Below are 23568 nucleotides of genomic sequence, written 5' to 3' on the forward strand. Positions count from 1 at the left end.
TGGATTTGAGAGACTGCTGACTTTAGGGAAGTCAATGTGGTAAGTTATTTTAATGGTTTTTGTGTATCGTATAGTTCCCCCCTCCCTTTTTTCTTGAAATAGGTGGTTTCTGTCATATGCTTTGATATAGTTCAGAGTCTCACAATCTGTTTTAGGTTTGTTGACAACTCAAGTTTCAGTTTCCAGCAGCGTATACTGTTTGTTTGAAATGCGTCTGAGGCTTGGCTCAAAATGTTTCTCTCATTTCAGAAATGTGGTATGCAAACTTCATTATCTTTGCCTTCATTTCTCTAACCTTCACATGTGACTTATTATCCTGAGAATAAACCTTATGGGTAAGTCTGAGCTAACAATTTTTTTTTCTTAACATTGGATATGTTTTATTGAAACTTCAAATATAAATTTTCAAATATAAATACTCCCTAAAAAGTACTGCTTTGTTGTTAAGCTATTACCAAATATCCTATTTAATATTTAGGAATTCCCAAGACATCTTATTTAGCACATTATAGTAACCATAAGAGCTTTAAAATAAAAAGAAATTTCCTCTATTTAGAGCAATCCAGAAAAAATGAGGTGTGGGCAACAGAGCATTGACATTAGTATCACTAATTATGAATAGCTTCTCTGAGGAGAACCATTTTAGGAAAACTATAGTGGGAAGTAGACATAACAACTATTTCAAGTTCTTATTTTTTTGTTTTGTTGTTGATGCCAAAGATGTCAAGAATTTGTTTGCATTGTTTATTTCCCATGATATAAATATACCTTAGTTCTAATTCCTCTGCTGGGAAGTTTATAACTCTTTAGATTGACTGAGATGAAAATTAAGATTAAATGAGAAAACATATGACAATGGCTGATCCTTGGTAGAAGCTTATTATATGTTTGCATATCTCCACCTATGCTAGGATGCTAATAAAGTCCCCCAAATTGTGTTTGCAAGTTATCCTTTATTTTAATAATATTTTTAAATGCTTTGTGAAAAACACTTACTTGTTACTTAAAGAACAGTTCAGAGATAACTGATGAGGCAATGAGGAAAAGTTGTTTCAAAACTAACATGTAGATTGCCAGAAGCTCTAAAAAGTTTTTAAAAATGAGAAGAGAATGGGGAAAAAATTGCAGGTAGAAAACATTGCTGGTTCTTTCTTATCACTGTCTGTTCCTCTGGGGGATAAAAATATGTCTGAGATGTAGAAAGTATTATTAGAATTTGGGAATAGTGGAATGGAAAGACAGAATGTCCAAGTAATGATAAGTGAAAATGGGAAGAGAACATGAGTTTCTAGCAGTTTGAATAGTACCAGAAGTAAAAATAGCAATAAAATAATAACAATATTACAGCAACCAAATACATTGAGCTTTTACTGTATCCATGCACTGGGATAACAGCTTTATATGTGTTAATCCATTTAATCATCATAACAGCTCTATGAGGTACATACTACTTTCTCTAGTTTACAGATAAATTTAGAGAGGTTACTTTCCAGGATCACACAGCAGATAAAATGGTAAGGTCAGGATTTAAACAATGCTTAGTCTAACTCCTAAGGTCATAGTCTTAACCATTACATTTTAACATTTGGAACCTTGGGTCAAGTATGAAGTTCAAATGTTCTCTTCTCTAACTCTCAACTCTTTATCACCATCAGCCATATGTCATCCACTATTTAGTCAGTCTTCTCTCCTATTCTGTTTCTAATATTCATGTACATTCAGTTAGTCTCTTGTCCTCCTTGCAAATTTTCCTTCCTATTTGTTTTTGAATACCTTTCTTTGGTAATTAAACTCCTCTCCCTATGTTGAAGGTAACTCTTTATATGTTCCCTACTACTTGCCCTATCATATAGACTGCAGAGTTATAACATTGGATTCAATATGTCTATTGGTACCTTGTCAACTTTCAAGGGTCCAGCTCTCTAGGCCTGATAATCCCACCAGAGTGAAATGGCCTACACATACTAGTTGCTTATGAATGGTATCTGTTCCGACTGGTTGGTGTCTGTGCTAAATTAGTTGTTAAATCTTTTGTGTGCCATTTCTGAAGCTATCATTTCTTTGTTGAAAGCTTCCAAGTCTCTCTTCTTCTTTCTTCATATCTAATTTTTTTATAGCCCAAACTCAGTATATTCCATATTAGCTCTTCAGTTTCCCTAAATCAATCTGCCTCTAGGTTGCACTATGCATGATAATGCCATTGTCATTGTTCCACTAACTAAACTTTAAATCATAGAGTCCTCTTTGATTCTTCCTTTTCTCTATTCCCCTACATCTGATTAGCTACCACTTCCGTAGAATTATCTCCACCAAATCTATTGCATCTCTCCTCTCTATATCAATTCATTATTACTGAATAACAATAATTTATTATGTCTCATATGTCTATGGTTGACTAAGTAGTTCTTCTGCTGATTTAGCTCTGGAACAATCAAACTAACAGTTAGCTGGTAGGTCAACTCACATGGTTAGAATGGCTAGGGCCAATTAGATCTCTCCATGTGGCCTTCCCAGTTATCATCACAACACAGTGGTCTCAGATTTTCAAGAGATGTGCAGATGCTAATCAAACTTCTGTTTGTGTTTGTGGCTTGTTTGCTGACATCCCTCTGGACAAAACAAATTATAAACCAATTCCATAATCTATGTAGGAAGAGATTCCACAAAAATATGGATACTGTCAAGTGTCATTCATTGGGTGGCACTTATTGTTACAGTTTACCACAGTCTCCTAATTTTCATTTTTACTGCTGAAATCATAGTTCAGATTTTCATCACTACTCTGTTTTACTACTGCACAAGGTTTCGATTGTTTCTATCTCAGTTCTCTTTGCCTGCCAATCCATCTGCTATATTCCAAAAGCTCCAGTCATGTTACTTTCCTTTTTAAAAATAAACAAATAAATAAAAACCTATAACTTCTCCTAGCTATCAGAAGAAAGTCTGCTTTCTTCTCCCTAACTTTGAGAGCCCCCAATATAACTTTCCTAAGTCCTATGGCTCCCCTACTTCTAACTCAATGTTCTACAAAACTATATTAATTTCTTGCTATTGTCCTTGCCTAATTCCTACAATTGCTATATTTTTTCTTGCTTAAAAGCCATTTCACCTTATCTCTTTTCATTAAAATCGAATCTATTCTTCAAGTCAATTTTACCTTCCCGTATTCCCATTAGTTACAAAGGATTTTTCTATTAGTGAAATCCTAAAGCACTCTACTCATCTCTCTCTTAAGATAGTGATCATATCCTTCATTTTATTATTGTTATTTGTATTTGTGCATGGACGTGTCCTTTCTCAGACTTAGTATGAGAAAGGTGCTACAACAGTGTTGTCCAATAGAAATATAATGAAAACCACATATGTAATTTTAAAAAATTTAGTAGCCATATTAAAAGAGGTAAAAAGAAACTAGGAAATTTAATGTTAATAATAAACTTTATCTAGCCTAATGTATCACAAAATATTATCTCAGCATGTAAACAACATACTAATTAATTTTTTACATTGTTTTTCCTGCTAGCTTCAAAATCTGGAGTGTATTTTACATACATATCATATTTCTGTCCAGATAAATCATATTTCAAGGGTTCAATAGCAAAGTGTTGCTTTTGGCTACCATATTGGACATTACAACCTGAGAATTCTATGAGAAACATTGGTGTAGTACAGAGAATGTTGACTCGTGGTAGGATGATTATCAGATTTTGGCCTTGTTACTTATTATATGAGCCTGAACAATTTATTCAGTCTCTCTTAGCCTTAGTTCCTTTATGTATACAAAGTTTTTGCAAGGATTAGAGTTGACTGTATTACACAGTTTCTGACATGGTGTTCATTTACTTAAAAAAAACCAATGTGGACATGACCCAACCTACACCAATGTCTTGCAAAATACCTGGATTTTAGAGTCTGTATATTGTAACCATTTATTGATCACATAAGCCATTATACTATTTTTTTTGCAAGGAATATTAAATATGAAGTCTACCTTTAAGAAGATTGGTCCCAGAACGATGGCCATATAAATACTTATTTTTTACAATATAAATCAAATATCACTTAATAATATCATATAAGTTAAAAAGCTGTCTTACAGAGGAGTCATTAACTATTCTGGGAATATCAAGGTAAGCTTCATACAGATGCTTTTTTAACTGCATCTGAAAGGAAGAAAAGTTACCAGATATTCAGGGGTGATGGAAGGGAACCATAGAAAGTTAAATAAAGTGCATGAAAGTCATGGAGGAATAAAATTCCTCGTAAAATATGAAGAAATTTTAGTTTTGCAATGGATAGGTGTTAGGGACTTCATGTTTGTGTTCCACCCCACCAAAAATTCAAATGTTGATACCCCAACTCCCAATGGAATGGTATTAGTCTATGGGGCCTTTGAGAAGTAAATACATTAAGGTGAAGTCATGAGAGTGAAGCCCCCCTGATGGGATTAGTGTTCTTGTAAGAAGGGAAAGAGACTGAGATTTTCTTTACTCTACACCATGTGAGGATACAAGAAGAAGGTGGCCATCTGTGAACGTGGAAGGGGGTTCTCACCAGACATTGGATCTTCTGATATTTTGGTCTTGGGTTTCCCAGACTCCAGAAATGTGAGAAATAAATATTTAATTATAAGCCATCCAGTCTATGGTATTCTTGTTATAGCAGCTTGAACTGAATAAGAAAATAGGGCACAGAATATATTCATAAAGTAGGACACAGAGTATATTCATAAAGTGGGTGAATATGGACCCACTTTGGGTCCTAGAAAGGACCAAAGGAGAGCATTAGGATTCATAGAGTGCTCTTGGTACCCCCTCCAAGAAGCTAGTACTTCCTCATTTTTCATCATCTTAATAAATGGTATCACCAAATACCTATTTCTTTAATATTTCTCTTTCCCTCATTCTTCAGATTGAATCTATGTATAAACCTATTGCCTTTCTACCTCTGAGATGTATTCTGTCAGTGCAGCACTGCAAGCCACTTACTACTTTCCTAGACCACTGAAAAAGCCTAACTGATCTCCTTGCCTCCACTATTGTCTTCCTGTAATCCAGTTTCTTCACAGAAGAGGAAGAATGATTTTTTTTAAAGTAAATCAGAATCTCTTAGCTCCCTTTCTTTGAGCCCCAATGACTTTCTCTTTCATTATGTTCCAAAGGGTGCTACATGATCTGGCCTACCTCTCTGACCTAATCTCGTTTTACTCTCCCCTTTATCACACATTATTTAGATGCACTGCCTTTATTTTATTTTAGTGTCACTGAGTATTCTAAGCTTTTTTCTACCTGGGCTTTTACTATTGCACTTTCTTCTATCTAGGTTGCTCTTTCTCCTATCTTCAAATAACGGGCTCCTTCTAATCCTTCAAATTCTACCTAAAAATCACTTTCTCCGAGATACCTTCCCTGACTATTCAGGCTAAAATACCCTGATGGTGAAGTCATTTTCTATTTTATTACACTGTTATTTCATACTAGTGCTTACTGCCATCTTAAATTGTTTTATTATTATCATTATTTACTCATGTATTTTCTTTGCTTTCCATTAAAATATAAGCTGCTCGAGAAGAAAATCTTGTCTGTCTTGTTCATCAACGTATCCTGAATATCATCCTTGTGCTTTAGCAAAAGGCAGACACTCAGTTAATGCTTGTTGAATGAATGGATCTTTTTCCCCACATGTACTATATTCTCTCTAGTAGGATTTCATGTATTAAGGAAAATAGATGTGAATGTATTAATCTAGTGTTTTATCAGGTATAAGAGATATTTGGTTATAAGAGATAAGAGGGAAAAAAAAGCCACACTCTACTGCTATAGCCAATGAATTAAGCAAAGGATTTGATAGAGGGGGCAGGGGGAAAGGTCTGTTTCCTCAATTCATGGTCATTCATCTTCCAAATAGTTTCTTAAATCTTAATGTAGAAAGTTCAGTAACTAAAAATATTGGTTGTGATACCAGAACTGAATTGAATATTCTGTTTCTTTTTGAAATTGAAACAATTGCAAACGTTTGCAGTAGGTACTTAAGGCAATATTTTGACTGTGAATTCAGTTGGCTCTAATTGTTATTTTCCTTCTATTAGTGTAGCACTTTAGAAATAAGATCTAATCCTGTTAAATAATAATTGCTTACAGACTTTTTATATGTATATATATAGATGTGTGTATATATATATAATGCAAGATGTTTAAAAAGGTTAATATTCCCTCAATAAGGAAAACATTGTTATAAAATGTCATTTAGATCAGCTCTAATAAGTAACCAACTTGAAAAACTCAGAAAGGCATAAAAAAACACGTATACTTAAATAATTATAATATCATTACAATCAACATTTTTTTATGTTTTAGAAGATTCTCATTAACCTTTTTGTCAAAGGCATTTCTAAGAACTCAGAAAAGCATATTGAAAAGCATGTTTGTTGCCATTAACACCATTTGCCCAGCTATGCATCTCTAATATATGTCTGTATTTCTTACATAGGGTGTTTCTAACAATTAGTTAGGGGTAGCTGATTTAATGATGATTCCCATACAAAGTCATAACACTTGGGTGCTTTTTACAATATAAAGGCCCTTTCATGTTTAATAAGTTAAAAACTAAAACACACAAATTATGCAGTCTATAATAATTAATTATCTGGAGCTCACAGGAATCTTCTCCTACATTCTCTATATTCTTTTTTTCATTCTCTTTCCAATGGCTTTCACATGATGATATTGTATGTCTTTGGTTTCCTCTCTTAACCCCTAATACAAATGGATGTTTATGTAGGGCTCTCATGACACCATTTACTCTGAGTTTTCTTCCTGATCCTCTAGCTATTCTCCTTCACCTTGACTGTAAATGTGGAATTTATTAACGCTTTCATCTAGGTCTTCTTATAATTTTCAGTTGTTTTATTTTAATGATTGAATAAGAAAATAGAAGCCATAACTTGGACGCTCTCTCTTCTTTTCACCCACAAATCTATCTATATTTGCCCCTGTCATTTTCTTCTATCCTCCTGTTATGATGAACAAAGTGCACTTCATTTTACCAAAGTCCATTCCCTCCATTTTTACCTTTGTGAGGACTTTATTTCTTAAATTATCCTTTCTCTTCTGATTTAACAGTCTTTCTTTTTCTGACAGATTAGTCCCCTCAGATTACATATATCACATTAGAATCTTTCAACTAAAATATCCGTGACCCTCAGTCTTTCCCTACTTAGTCAAACTGCTGAGTTTTCATCCCACAGTCTCAACGTCCTCAACACTAGTTATTTTTCCTCTCCTTACTGTTCAGTTTCCATCATCACTTTATTTAATCTGCTCTTGTCAACATAAAATATTTGTTACTCATACAGTGTACCTTTTTTATCCTCAACTTGCTCTACTTCACAATAGGATTCAATATGGAAAGACACTCTCACTTCCTCTCTTCCTTTGGCCTCTGTGATTGTACTCTCTCCTTGTTTTCCTTCTCTCTCACTAATTGCTCTTTTTCAGATTTTTTTTTATTGTCTTACTTTCCCTTTGACCTAAGAACTCATTTGGATCTAATTTTCTTTCTTTTCAATCCTCTCTTTGAAGTGTTTGCCATCATTTCCATGGATTTAAAACACAAACTTTGGCATGGAGGCCTGCATCTTGAAAGCAGATCTTATCTTGGACTTCAGCCTCACATTTACAGGAGATGCTTCACATCTCTACTTCACTGTTTCACAGACATCTCCTACTTAACATATCCAAAATGTGACCTTTGATTTGTTTCTTCAAGAAGCCTTTTGGTATTCCTCACTGCTCTGTTTCACCACTTACTAAGATACCTGAGGTATTTCCTTGATTTTTCCCCCCTTCTCTTAACAACTTGCCCTACTTCTTCATATAAACCTTAGCATGATCTATGAATTTTTATCTTCAAACTGTCTCTTAATTCCTTGCACTTTTTTTCTTGTATCCTCTTCCACCTCTTCATCCAGGTCATCATTATGTCTTGCCTGTGTTCCAAAACAACTTTTCTCCTGTTTGTACTGTTTTACTTCCTCAATTGATTTTACTACAAACCACAAAATAATATTCATAGTATTTAAGTCAAATTACAAACTCACATGCCTAACACTATTACATTTTTATTGCATTTAGACTAAAATCTCAATTCCTCATGATAACCTACAATACTACACATTATCTGGCATGAACCTAGCCCTCGAACCTCAGCTTTGCTCTTTCCCTTGGCAATCCCATACCCTCAGTCATGATGGCCTTTCTTCATTTACTTGAATGGGCCATGTTATTTTTCACCTTGGAGATTTTTGGGGATGTTTACCCCCACTTATTTTGGAATGCTCCTAACCTAGGTTTTAGTATGGCTGGCTCCTGTTCTTTATAAGTGGTCCCATAACTCAGTGACTGGCATCACCAGTCATTCAGTTCTGCAAGCAAGAAATCTGGTCTCATCGTTGAAACCTTCTTCTCATATGTCACTCAGACCATCATGCATTCAGAATCACATTCCTAATTTCCCTTCTAAATATTTCTCGACTGAGTTCTTTTTTCTCTCCACTGCCACTATCTAGCCATGCTTTTGTTAAATGACTAAAATCTCTTATTTTACCAACATTATTACGAAGAAAACACCACAGACTCACAATTTAAAACCAGACTTTATTGTTTGTAACAAATGCATTGCAGGATGGATGCAGGGAGTCCAAACACAAGCCACAGCCTGGGAACACCTCACAGCAGTTTTGTAACACATCAGAATTACATGCTTTCTTTTAGGTAAGATTGTACACAGATAACCCTTTTAAGAATTTCCTGGTCGTTAGCAGGGGAGTAGGGTAACCATGGTAATCAGGTATGTACATCCAGGAAGGGAAGATGAACATTATGGACTTAAGGCTGCAAACTTCAAAAAGGATATTTGAAAGGGATTCTATGATGGGATAGCAGTATTTGTACAGGGAGCATATGTGTATAGAGGTTAAAGAGCTTGTCCAGGAGAATAAAACATCAAGGACATCTATTGAAATTGTTACTATTAGCATATCAAACTGATAGAACTTCACATTCTGTTGACTATGGCGGGGCTCGCTTCAGCATCAGCATCTACCTTAGCCCTTCCTCTAATCATTCCATTGTCTACTGTGCATCCAGAATGGTCTTCTCAAATCAGAAAACCACCACCAGCACCACCACCTTTCCCAAACCCTGTCAATGGATTACCACTTACGTTAGAATAAAAGGCCAAAATACTTAGCAGGGCTATTAGACTTTTCTGCATCTGAAGCCTCATCTCCCAAACTCTCCTCTTCAACTTTTTTTTTTTTTTTTTCCCTATAGCCATACTAATATTTTAGTTACTCAGATTCACTGAGCTCCTTTTATCTCCTCAAGTTCAACTCTGGGAAATTCTGCCTCTTCTTCTTGGAAGGATCTTTTCTCACCTCTTTCCCTAATTAACTGCTATTCATCATTCAATTCTTAGTTCAAAGGCCACTCCTATAAAGTCATTTATCCAGGATTAGGTCAAATTCCCCTACTATTGTCATGACTTTCTGTACTTTCATTCTTACCACTCACCATAAATCTATAGGACAGTGTCTATTTTGGTCTTTATTGAATCCTCAGTCGCAGGACAGGGTCTGGCAGATATTATTTAAGAACTCAATAATTATTTGTAAGATAAAGTGACATAATGAAAGAGAAGAAGAAAAGAAAAACATGTCAATTTTTGAGAAGTAGAAACTTAGTAAATATAAGGCCTTGGAATAGAGTTATTCTCCTCATCCTCAGTCTAATTCTTCCCACATTTCACCAATTCCTGATTACCTTGATTTCTCAGGTCATAAATGTCCTGGGATCTCAATAGAAGCAGAAGAAGTATAGACATACCTCAGAGATATCATAGGTTCAGTTCCAGATCACCATAATAATGTGAGTATCTTAATAAAACCATTCACAGAATTTTTTTGGCTTCACCAGTGCATGTGAAAGTTATATTTATAGTGTAATCTGTTAAGTGTACAATAGCATTATATCTTTCAAAATGTACGTGCCTGTTTGAAAAAATACTTTATTGCTAAAAGAGGCTCTCATCTGAGGCTTTAGTGAGGCGCAATAGTTTTACAGTAATAGCATCTAATGTCACTGATCACAGATCACTGTAATAAATATAATCATAATGAGAAAGTTTGAAATATTGCGAGAATTGCCAAATGTATGACAAAGTAACAAAGTGAGCAGATGCTGTTGGAAAATGATGGCTTTAAACTTCCTCTGTACATGGTTGCCACAGACCTTCAATTTGTAAAAAGTGCAATATCTGCAAAGCACAACAAAACAAGGAACGAGATATGCCTGTATTTGAAAAAAATTCAACATTCTTCTGTCAACAAATGAAGTATAGAAGGAATGCACCTGAACATAATAAAAGTCGTACAGGACAAGCCCATGGACAACATCATACTGAAAGGTGAAAAGCTGAAAAATTTTCCTTTAATATCAGGAACCTCACCTCTCCTCATTTCTATTCAAAATAGTATGGGAACTTCTAGCCAGAACAATTGGGCAAGACAAAGACATAAAAGACATGCAAATGAGAAAGGAAGAATAAACTTGTCTCTGTTTGCAGATGACATTATTTTATATATGGAAACTCTTAAAGGCTCCAGCAAAAATCTGTTAGAATTAGTCAAAAAATTCAGTAAATTTACAGAGGACAAGATCAACATGAAAAAATTAATACAATAACAACAAGCTATCAGAGAATGTAAAAAAGCAATCCCATTTACAACCACACCAAAAATAATGAAATACTTAGGAATAATTTAACCAAGGGAGTGAAAGATCTGTATGCTGAAAACTGTAAGACATTGAGGAAAGAAATTGAAGAAGACGTAAACCAGTGGAAAGATGTCCTATGTTCTTGGATTGGAAGAATTAATATTGTTAAAATGTCCATACCACCCAAAGTGATCTATTATCAACAGTGCAATCCCTGTCAATATTCCAATAGCATTTTTCACAGAAATAAAATTCAATCTTAAAATTCCCATATGGAATCACCGCAGAGCTTGAATATCCAAAGTCATCTTGAGAACGACAAAGAAAGCTGGAGACATCACACTTCCTTATTTCAAACTAAATTTCAAAACTACAATAATCAAAATAGTATGGTATTGGCCCAAAACTAGGCAACAGAGCCCAGAAATAAACCCTCACATATGTGGTCAAAAGATGTTTGACAGGGGTGCCAATACCCATCAATGGGGAAAAGATAGTCTCTTCAATAAATGGTGTTGGAAAATCTGGATATCCACATTCAAAATAATGGAACTGGTCACCTGTCTTACATCACTGAAACAATTTTATTTGAAATGAAAGATTAAATGTAGAACCTGACAGCATAAAACTCCTAGAAGAGAACAGGAAAACGCTTCAGGATATTGGTCTCAGCAGTGATTTCATGTATATGACACCAAAAATCACAGACAAAGGAACCCCAAAAATAAACAAGGAGGACAAGATCAAACTAAAGAGTATCTGCATAGCAAAGAAAACAGTCAGTAAAATAAACAAGGCAATCTATGGAATGGGAGAAAATATTTGCACACGGTGTATCTGTTAAGGAGTTAATATTCAAAATAGATAAGGAACTCTTACAACTCAGTAGAAAAAACCCAAATAACCCAATTTTAAAATAGGCAAAGGACTGAGTGGACATTTTTCAAAGAAGACATACAACTGGCCAGAGGTACATGAAAAGGTGCTCAACATCACTCATCATCAGGGAACTAGCAAATCAAAACCACAAGATATCACCTCACACGTGTTAGGATGTGTATTATCGAAAAGACAAGAGATAACAAGTGTTGGCAAAGATGTGGAAAAAGGTAACCCAGGTATACTGTTGGTAGAAATGTAAATTGATACAACTATTATGGAAAACAGTATGAAGTTCCTCAAAAAATTAAACGTAGTACTACCATATGACCAAGCAATCCCACTCCTGCATATAGATTCGAAAGAAATGAAATCAATATCTCGAATTGATATATGCACCCTCATGTTCAGTGCAGTATTACTCACAATAACCAAAACATGGAGACAACCTAAATGTCTATCAGCAGTGAATGGATAAAGATAATGTTATTTGTCAACTTGAAGGGCATTGTGCTGAGTGAAATAAGCCAGGCAGAGAAAAACAAATCTTGTATTGTATTACTTATGTGTGGTGCGTTAAAAAATTAGAATTGAACTCATAGAAAGAGAGTAGAAATGGTAGCTGTCAGGGCCTGGGGGCGGGGGGGGGGGGCGCAAATGGAGAGATGTAGTCCACAGGGTACAAACCTTCAGTTATAAGGTGAATGAGGATCTACTGTACAGTGAGGTCACTATAGTTGATAATATGGGATTGTACACTTGAAATTCGTTTAGAATAGATTTTAATAGTGCTTACCAAAAATTTTTTTTAAAAAAGGGAGTTAACTATGTGAGGTGATGGATGTGTGAATTAAATTGCTCTTGGCAATCACTTCATAGTGCTAATGTTATATCTGATCATCACATTGTACATTTTAAATATATAAAGTTTTATTTGTCAATTATTCTTCAATAAAACTAGAAAAAAATCATGGGGAAGTCAAATACCTTGACAAAACCCCATCACGTTTCTAGGATTTTCAAACCATAAGAGCTGTCAACTCTTTGGTACACTATACCCTTAATATGTCAACCAAGTACTCCCAAACAGGCAAAATGATGCCACATGGTCTGGGTATAATACATTTGAAATCTGTTTTTTCTTTGTTCACAGTATTTTCTAATCCTTTTCTCATGTGTAATAACTTGTTAACAGTTTCTTCCTTTAGATGTTTCATTTTATCTACAGAAGTAATTCTGCCTATGAATACTGAGTTATTTCTCTTCTCATGGAAGGGAAAGTAACTATTTGTGTTGAAGAATTATTATTTGTGATTAGACTTCCATTTGTAACTCAAAACTGAGCCAACAAACACCATCATAGAGTATGACGGATAACAGAATGATTGGAACATTAGCTCATGCCTTTGCAGAGTAATCTCAATATTATGATGATCAGGATCATTTTTTATTATCATTCAGCTTCCAAATAGAGTGCCCCTAGATGCTGAACCAATATGTGATATAAGCTTCCAAAAAGACACTTATGTTCAATAAACCAAATCTCTAAAGAGATTACTTTCTGTGGTATGTAGAGATAAGTCAGATGGTTTTTGCAAAGGATAGAAAAGTCTTCACGTATTTAAACCAAAGTTTTTAGAACATTTGCATTTTGTTCTTATGGCTGTATCAAAGCAGTTTCCTTCCTTCCAATATGAAAGTGTGAAAAATATGGAAAAAGTTCAGGGTCTTTATTCAGGGCTAGTTCAATTGACTTAATTTTTCTTCTCTTTTGTTTCCCACTGCAAGCCTCTTAAAAAAAACAATAATAAGTCTAGAGATAAAGGAAAAAACATCTAGATCCCTCAGATGTAGCTTAGAATTTGTTGCAGAAAATTATAAAGTTTTAGAAGAAATCATTCAAGGGCTCCAATAAAAACAATACTTCAAAAAAAAAAAAAAAAACCAGAATGGAAAGTGATAGATTAAAAGACCTTTAAAGGTCTTTCACAAGAAATTGAACAGATCAGATGCAGATGTGCAGTCTGTTTGCTCTTTTTGTCCTTAAACATAGACTCTGGGGAAAAAAAAGTGTGGGTAAGAGCCACTCACATAATTTGTTTTTAGGTAGAAATGGGTGTCTTGAAAGGGTTTAGGTACAAAGAGCACGATTTACACTAGAATAAAAGGTAAAATATGTATTATTTCCCTATGATAGCAAATCTGCAAAATACAACTGATATTTTGGGATACTTTTCAAGGTCTTATGTGTTATAAAATGATTATATGTGCATCAGTTCAATGAATGGACATTTTGGAAACACTTCTTTGAAGCTCAGTTTCCTCACCTGTAAAATGAAAGGAATATCTACTGTTTTAGTCTGATGTATCAAATGAGAAATTGTATATAATATACTAATCATTATTTCTGCCTAAACGCATATTTCTTCATGTCCTCAATAAAGATGTGTTTCTTATTCTTTTTTTTAACTTTATTTATTTATTATATTTATTTTTAAATTTATTTATTTATGGCTGTGTTGGATCTTCGTTTCTGTGCGAGGGCTTTCTCTAGTTGTGGCAAGTGGGGGCCACTCTTCATCGCGGTGCGCGGGCCTCTCACTATCGCTGCCTCTCTTGTTCTCTGCGGAGCACAGGCTCCAGACGCGCAGGCTCAGTAATTGTGGCTCACGGGCTCAGTTGCTCCGCGGCATGTGGGATCTTCCCAGACCAGGGCTCGAACCCGTGTCCCCTGCATTGGCAGGCAGATTCTCAACCACTGCACCACCAGGGAAGCCCTGTTTCTTATTCTTAGTGCTGAGGTCTGTCAGCCTAATACTCTCCTAAAATCTAACTCAAGGAAGAAAGAAAATCACAGAACATTGGAACTGGAGCAGAAACTAACATTCAACTCTAACTTGAACTCTTGCCAGGGTCAGTCTGTGTGTGCTTACCTGTAAAAGTCAGTTGACAGAAAACCTCTCTGTCTTGAGTTTAGTACTTCTGATTCAGTTCTAGGTCATAGCATCTGTAGGAATGCCTCTATCAGAAACGTCAGCTTAGCTTTGTATATTATCTTCCATGTGCTATAGGGCCACAAGTAAAGATTAAGTAAATTCTGTAGCTTACAATGAAAGCACATATCAATCAATCAATCATATGTTTATTAAGTGCATAGGACTCTTTTAGGTACTTTGAAACATGTAACCCATGTTTAAGTAGGAGTCTAGTTGTGAGAGCAAAAGAAAACTATGTGATACATTAATAAAAATAGAGGAAAATATTGTAAATGTCCATGAAGTATGGGTAGTAGGTTGTTTGACTTCAAAGGAGGAAAATGATGCCTGTCCTGAAATGGTTGAGAAAGTTTTGTGGAAAAGGAAGGGCTTGATATATAGATGAGGATTTGTAAGGAGGAGAAAAGAGGGAGGAGTATTCCAAGAAGAAAGGTAGTGACAGAGGCACAGAGGAATGAAAGAGACTGTGTGGTGGTACTAAATAGATTAGTTGATTAGTGAGGCTGGAGAGGGAGATTTATGGGATACGAGGGGAAAATAGGTTGGATAGGTAGAAAGAGACTAATATCAGAAAAACACATTTCCTGTCAAGGCTTTCCTAATAGATTTGGTATATCAATACCAGCAATGGCATTTCTGACTATGTAGAAGATCACTTTCTATGCAAGACCTTTAAATGTTTCCGTGGGGAAATTCTAGGAACTATCATTCCTTAAACTGATAGTAATACAGAGTTAGTTTATTAAGTTTTAGGTTACATTAATTTTGTGGTCTGCTTCACTCCTCCTACTAGCCCCGAGCTGTGTAGTTTAAATGAAACTGAATTCAACACTTGTAGTCCACTTGCACATAAGTCTGCCAATCTTTGAATCCTTTCAGATTTGTGTAAACCTACGTCTGTCAATCCTCACTCCAGGCTACTATTGTCATGTGTTGAAATCACTGATTTTGAATGACAACCTACTTCCTGCTTACTATTTTTATATCACTGGGGATGGAAATAACAGAACTATCCCTTGATTTAACTGTCAGTCCAGTGACACCTCAAGCATACTATAACATTTTATAAAGCCCCTCAATCTGCAAGAAATGGATGGTTTTAGTAATATTGCTGGCTTTGTAGAAGATGAAAGTTTAGCTACGAAATGTTTTCCTGTACCAAAATGAGTATTAATACATTAAAAAAAATTAGAATAGAGACTTACATCCAGCAAAACCCTCCTCCAATGAGAATAAACTTAATTTTTTTTTCATTTGAGAAGGAAAGGGATTATTTGGTATAAAGGATTTTCTGCTTTATAGTCTAATGATACCAAATTAAAGAAGAAATTGGTATCCATTTTTTTGTTGTTGTTAAAAAAAACAACAAAGGGAAGAAAAATAAAAAGGACTAATATCTACACAGAAATTTTTCTGAGTAAAAGAAAATATTTTGTGTAAATACAGTTTCATGTTATAGAGGTTTAATTTTAGAGGTACTATATGGAAACATTTCCAGTGTGCAGGCTTAGAGGTGTCACTACATAAGAGTCCATCTTCCCAGGTCCTGGGGTGAAACTTACTGAAAAAGCAAACAAAAATGTAAGGAAGATACAAATCAAAACGATTACCTTTATTTAAAAGCTAATAATGTAAGAGACTAGTTTTTATCAGCAGACGAGCGTCATTCTTAATAGTGAACCTAAGAATTAGATCAGCGTTTACACTCAAGAGCCTGAACTGGAGCAGGGCTCCCCTGGACGGAGCAGAGCCTCTCTAGAAGAAAAAAGCAGAATACCTTTATCAACTGACAAGAGAAAGAGAAGGAGCCGGGCTACACGTGTGCAGTATTTCCTTCCAAACTCATCAAAAAGACTTTACCCACTTCCTCTAGCGAGTGAAGTGGCAGAGAGACGCCAGAGTGTTCGGTACATGTAGCTATTCCTCAAAATAGAAAAAGAAGATGAATAGAGAAAAATAATCTCCTTCATACGTTTTGGTGTTTTGAAAGTACAATAAGTGTGTTGTGTTAAAGTCAGTAGTTTTAAAGAAGAAAAAAAAATATGAAAAAATAAAGAACCTCAATTATAGTTTCTATATATTTTCACTGTTCCTTGCTAGTGACTCAGTAATAAATATTCAGAGCTCTCTCTAACAGTTCATTTGCTCTGGAATTCCTATCCATGCCCCATGATTGTCTTTGATTTTTCTCCCCCTTTTGGAGCCTTCCTACCCTTATGCAACATTTGGTCATGGAAAACTCACAAGAATAGCATCCCACAATTTTACAATTTTACTCTCAAAAGTTCTTCCATTAAAACTTTTTTTTCTTTTTGTTGGGGCTTCCCTGGTGGCGCAGTGGTTGAGAGTCCACCTGCCGAGGCAGGGGACACGGGTTCGTGCCCCAGTCCGGGAAGATCCCACATGCCGCGGAGCGGCTAGGCTCGTGAACCATGGCCTCTGAGCCTGCGCGTCCGGAGCCTGTGCTCTGCAACAGGAGAGGCCACAACAGTGAAAGGCCCGCGTACCGCAAATAAATAAATAAACTTTTTTTCTTTTTGTTAACTCATCTCAACTAGTAACATGTTTGTCTCTCGAAGGACATACTAACTTCATTACAGTAAACGTGAAAGAGGGTTTACTGGGGAATGTTACAAACACAACACATATAATGCTTCACAGTTTCATTAATCCACAAAGAGTGATGCTTTGGCTGGCACATCTGGACTGGGTGACCACAGAAAGTGCTCAGCAGACAGAGACGCCCACTTCCCCAATGCAATATAAATATGGGAGGGAGCAGCCAATAAGTGGCTTTGTTAGAAAATATGGCTTCTGAGTCTAGCCTCTGGTATTCCCTGTTCTTCCATTGAGCTCACTCAGACCTGTGGAGTCAACCTTCTTAGTAAGCTATCAAAAGAAAAGAGGAAATGAGTCCTCAAAGAAAATAAAATTTATCCCTTCTTACTGCCTCAAAATCTTAGTAGGTGTTAATGGCTTAATATATTGATAGTTTATATTAACTGAATTAAATTTTAATGATTATTTTAAAAATATCTCCTGGAGATAATGTCTTAACTCAGAGGTGTGACTGCAGTGGTAGGAATATCTAACAGGGAGGATATGTAGGTAGACTCTGAGCAGTCTTCCAACTGCCAAATGTCAGTCACTGACTACCACGTCACTTCCCACTAGAGGGTAAAGAATGCTCCGACTGTCAGAATCTGCCATAATCTACTTACACATCAGCTGAAAAGCTGCGTGGAAGTATGTTTGTTTTCTATTTAGCAGTAACATACATATTCCACAGATGTACTCATGAGTGCAAATGAGAGAATGTTTCATTTTCTCTCTCAAGGGTACACTTAACAAGGAGCTAAGATCTTTTCAATTGGCGACGTTTAACATGGGACATATTCTGGTAAAGGCATGGCTAAAGGAGTGATAAGAAGAACACTTACTTTTTATAATGTGATTATTTAGGTTGTGGAGGAAAGGGATATTTCCTCTATGATGCATCATTTAGCATAATGATTATTTTTTAGCTATTTATATGTGGATGTCATTTGGGTATACAGAAACAAATTACTTTTAGGAGTAAGGAGAAAATTTGTAATTTTCTAGGTAGGATGACTGTGTAGTCACATAGGTTACAAATGTGTTTTTTAACTTATCAGGACAATCACCTCCCCCTGCCCCTTTTAAAATCAAAACCTCCTGTGGAAAATCAATGTATAAAACTCTAATAACGAGGCTCCTCTCTTTGGAATTGTGGTGGGATATTTGGGAGCTGGATTGCCCGCCCTCACCTCCTCCCTCCTTGTCCAGGAACACTTGAAAGCATCTATAGGGGCATGATATGTTGCTTTTAAACTTAAGTACAGGAAGAAATTTTGTAAATGCTATATTTTTGATTTTTAAATTCAATACCTTCTGTGGAAAATGTTTTTGAGACCTTTAAAAGTTACAGTGTTCGAAAGAATATTATGAAATAATCTGTAATATGTCAAAATGTTCTTACTATTTTTAACAGCAGCATTTTTATACAATATATTATGTTGAAAATAAGTGGAATGTAACTCACAGGGAGTGTGAAAAGCTGAATAGTTTTTAGCTGCAATAATGCTACATAATCAAGAAACTCAAAATCTTGGGAGCTTAAAACAACAAATGCTGAATTTTCCTGCTCCGAGGTCTGCAGGTTGTTTGAGACAGCTCGGCTTCATGATGTCGTTTACCTGGGCTTGACTTCAGGCTGTGAGTTAAAGTCATGTCTGATCCATTTTCTTCAGTCAGTGGCCGCTCAAGGTATGTTCTTTTCATGATGCAAACAGAAATACAGGGACCAAGTCTTGTCATGAAAGAACATTTAAAGCCTTTGCTTGCCTCAGTGTGAAAATATTCCATTGATTAAAGCAAGACACATGGACAAGCCTAAGAGCTCTATTAGTGGCTTTGAGTAAGAAGTAATGCCATTTGAGTAAGCAGATATACTCTGTATACTTTAATAGGAAGAATTGCAAAGCCATATGGCAAAAGACTTGCATGTATATTTCTTTAGCATTGACAAACTACAGAATTTGGAATAATAATCCAGACCAAAATTATCAAAGGCAAGTACAGACAAAAACCAAACTCAACATTTATCATGGACACTTCAAGACAAATAGGGTATACTAAATCCACAATGTACTTATTAGACAACATACTTACAAGTACATGCACACTTTCCACTACCATAATTCTAAGATTATGTAGTTTCCTTTTATAGTTAATTATTATAGTTAGCAATAACTTTTAGTGATAATTCCTTCCAGGGTATTATCCACATGAGCCAGAAGATTCGAACATGTGCGTGTGATGAGTATTTATTGTTCATCCCTGTCAAGCATCCCCACCTCCTTTAGTGGTAACAGTACATAAGTTTCCTGGTAAGAAGCCACACAGAGACCATGTTTCACCCATTCTGTTAAGGCACAGTTAGCCTTATTTCTCACCTGCAGGGGTAGGCATGTGATCTATGCTGGAACAATCAGGACATTCCATTCCCTTGTTGCAGTGTTTGGTTCAGGGGTGGGTTTATATGCCGAGCCAGACCAATTAAGAGTCAGTCTTGAGTCTTTGGCTTACACTGTTGGGAAAGAGGTGCTTACTTTTTTCTCTGAGTTTGCCAGTCTGCTTGGAAGTAAGCTTGACACTGCGTTTGACCAGTTTTGCCATGGTGTGGGAAAATCCTGCCTGAGAATGAAGCCAAGACACTGGAAAGCAGAGCCAAGAGATGGAGACAGAAAATGTCTTGAGGTTTCTTTGAGCTTTTAATTCCAGTCCGAAGCCATCTGTATCCCTTAACTTCCCAGTGACAAAGCTAACAAATTGTTCTTGATTGTTTTTGCCACTTGAAATCCAAAACATTCATACTAAAACCTATGCTTCTTTTTGCTCTGTGGTCTCTCTCCAAAATTTTCTTTTTCTGGGCTCGTCATATCACTTTGCTAGCACACACATGACCCCTCATTTCAAGGGTCATGTACTCCATGTCATCTTAATGTTTCACTATATCCTGGACTCACACTTAATTCATTTGTTATTTCTCCTGAAAGTGCAGATTTGCTAAATAAAAGGGGTTCTTTAGCCAATAACTTTGTTTCCTCAGTTAGGTTTCATATCAACTCTCTGGTCTCAGTGAAGATGTGTCTGAAGATTCACATGTTTCATTGTATGTCTCAAACTCTGACTCCACTCATTTCCTGTGGCACTGACAGCTTGCCCTCAAAGTCTTCCAGATTCTCTATCTGGAAGATGTGATGCCATATCTCAGACGTGATTGTATTCTCCTGAACCGTGTGGCACCAGCCATCTTCCTCCTTTATATTGTGGCTTCCTTGATGCCTGCTAAGCTACCATGTGAAACTGTCTTTTGACTAATATAGACCACCAGCCCTTTCCCTGCTGATGCAATTTCTCCTTGTACAGAGACCACGCTGTTGAGGTCACACTTCCACGCCAAAGCCGCTATTAGAGCTCTTTAGTGCCAAAGTCTTTTTCTGTTTGGGAAGAATCTCTTTCCTGCAACACCATGTTGCATAAGTCTCAGATCAGTGTTGCCTTTTAATTCAAATGTATCACAAAGAATTTCAGTATATATGCGTTTGTTCCTTCTCCAGACTTTAGCAATCAGTCTGTGGGAATTTGACCACAATCCATCTGAGAGACAGAGGCATTAGAGGACTCAGACTCCTCCCTCCTTTCCCTTAACCGTTTGATCAGGTTTTGCCTTTATTTCTTTATGAGTTATTTCTTCAAGGTTTCCTGATTTCTTGGGAAAGAGAGAGGTCTTGTCTCTCTCAGTCCTTTTTTATTGGTTGAATTGTATCATTATTACAGCTTCTGATCATGTTGAGAATCCCTCCACTAAACATTTCTGACTGGATACACTGCGCTCATGGATTTTTATGGACATTAAATTAACAGTCTGCATTCTACGATACCACTCCATTATCTCCTCTTATCCTTAGAAAAACAACAAACAAATATATCGCTGTAAATTAAGATCACAGAACCTCAACACTTAAATAGAATGGAGCATACCCTGTAGCCAGGCAGAAAAGCAGAAACACTTTAGAATTCTCAATGGTTCCATCATTCACTGTTAGAAATTAGAGCGCTGTTAGAATTATTTCAATCATCGGATGTATTCTTTGTTTCCTTTTTTGATTATCTGGAATTGTCACTCTGGACTCACTTTGGCACCTAACCCTGCTGCAAACCTCCTGCCCAACCTATCTATAAATCATTCTACTGAGAATAGACTTGTTGCTTCGCTTAGTTAACCTAATGTATTTACAAGATTAGCAATACAACTTAAATGCATCAGTGCTTATATTTTGAAATATGCCTGATCTCAGTACTGTGATCATTAGCACTTAAGACCTTACCGTATCATATCTGAACTCAAAGTCTTTCACAGTGACACTGCTTTTGATGGTAAAACCCACAGTTTCCAAAACATCCAGGACATCAGGAAAGATGTTCTGGTACAACACCGTCACCTAGGGGTTTGCTCAGGTGTTCTGTGGTGCAGTGGTGGACTGAATTAGTCTAAAGATCTTATGTCTGGTCAGATTTGGGTCCTGTGATTATGTCCTAATGGAAGAGAAACCACAGAATTACCTTCTCTAAACTTAATGTCTTGATGTAGCTAATATTTTATGGTTGTACGTTTTATTAATATCTATCCACCTCAGAATAAAATGTCATACTGAAATTTCTTTTATTATTTTTTCATTTTAAAATTTTATTTATTTGTTTGTTTACTTATTTATTTTTTTTTGGCTGCATTGAGTCTTCGTTGCTGCACCTGGGCTTTTTCTAGTTACGGCGAACGGGAGCTACTCTTTATTTATTTATCTATCTATCTATTTATTTATTTATTTATTTGTGTTTGGCTGCATTGGGTCTTTGTTGCTGTGCGTGAGCTTTCTCTAGTTGTTGCGAGCAGGGGCTACTCTTCCTTGATGTGCATGGGCTTCTCATTGCACTGGCTTCTCTGCTTGCAGAGCACGGGGTCTAGGCGCACGGGCTTCAGCAGTTGTGGCACGTGGACTCAGTAGTTGTAGCTCACGGGCTGTAGAGCACAGGCTCAGTAGTTGTGGCTCATGGGCTTAGTTGCTCCGCGGCATGTGGGATCTTCCCAGACCAGGACTCAAACCCGTGTCCTCTGCATTGGCAGGCGGATTCTTAACCACTGTGCCAGCAGGGAAGTCCTCATATAGAAATTTCTTAAGGCAGAAACTTAAATAACTAAAAACTTTGGTTGGGACTGAAACCAGAACTGAATTGAATAATTCCGTTTCTGTTTGAAATCGAAACATTACAAATGCTTGCACTAGATAGTTAAGACAATATTTTGACTGTGAAATCAGTTGGCCCTAATTGTTATTTTCCTTCTATTAGTGAAGGACTTAAAAAAAAGATCTAATCCTAGTTAAATAACACATGATTACAGACTTTGTAGATATATATAATGCCAGATGTTTAAAAAGGTTAATATTCCCTCAATAAGGAAAACATTGTTATAAAAGGTCACTTAGATGGTATTGCTGGGAGATTTTATGGATGTTCTTCACCTGTTAAACATTTTTACTGATAGTTCTTTTCAGATTACAAATAAACAGTTTGTGCTCTAAGTATGTATTCATGTTAACATTTACTTTGTAAAATATGCTTCTTACAGGAATACAGTTTTACTTTACTCTCCCTTTTATCACACACTGTTTAGCTGTGCTGACTGTGTGTGTGTGTGTGTGTGTGTGTGTGAGAGAGAGAGAGAGAGAGAGAGAGAGAGAGAGAGAGAGACTTGAGTATTCTAAGCTTTTTCCTACCTTGGGCTTTTACTATTGCACTTTGTTCTATCTAGATTTCTCTTTCTCTGATCTTCAAATAACTAGCTCCTTCTAGACCTACAAATTCTAGTTGAAAATCACTTTCTTGAAGATACCTTCCCAGATTATTCAGTCTAAAATACCCTGATGGTGAAGTCATTTTCTATTTCATTACACTGTTATTTCATATTAGTTCTTATTGCCATCTTGAAGTTTTATTATTAACTCATGTATTTTCTGTTTTTCCACTAGAATGTAAGCTGCTCAAGAATAAAATATTGTCCATCTTCTACATCATTGTATCCTGAGTATCATCCATGTGCTTAGCAAAAAGCAGGCACTCAGTTAATGCTTGTTGAATGAATGGACTTCTTCCCGCCTGTAGTATATTCTCTATATTAATGTACAGGATTTCGTGTACATTAAGAAGGAAAATGGATGCAAATTTATTAATGTAGTGTTTGATCAGGTAGAAGAGATATTTGGTTATAAGAAATAAGAGAGAGAGAGAGGAAAAAAAAGCCACACTCGACTGCTATAGCCAATGCATTAAGCACA

At 36.0% G+C, this 23568-nt stretch overlaps 1 protein-coding gene across 1 annotated transcript in view; it reads left to right on the forward strand.

The window, feature by feature from the left end:
- The window catches only part of RNPC3 (RNA binding region (RNP1, RRM) containing 3), an 81051-nt gene extending 57529 nt beyond the window's left edge, over positions 1-23522 (forward strand). The window contains exons 17-18 of the transcript XR_003434389.1: positions 250-335; positions 23263-23522. The gene's annotated coding sequence lies outside the window, so the exon portion shown is untranslated. The remainder of the gene's footprint in view (positions 1-249; positions 336-23262) is intronic.
- Positions 23523-23568: the final 46 nt, after the last annotated feature.

This window comes from Aethalodelphis obliquidens, unplaced genomic scaffold (assembly GCF_003676395.1).
Source record: "Aethalodelphis obliquidens isolate GAN/ISIS:26980383/991018 unplaced genomic scaffold, ASM367639v1 scaffold13, whole genome shotgun sequence".
Lineage (NCBI taxonomy): Eukaryota > Metazoa > Chordata > Mammalia > Artiodactyla > Delphinidae > Aethalodelphis > Aethalodelphis obliquidens.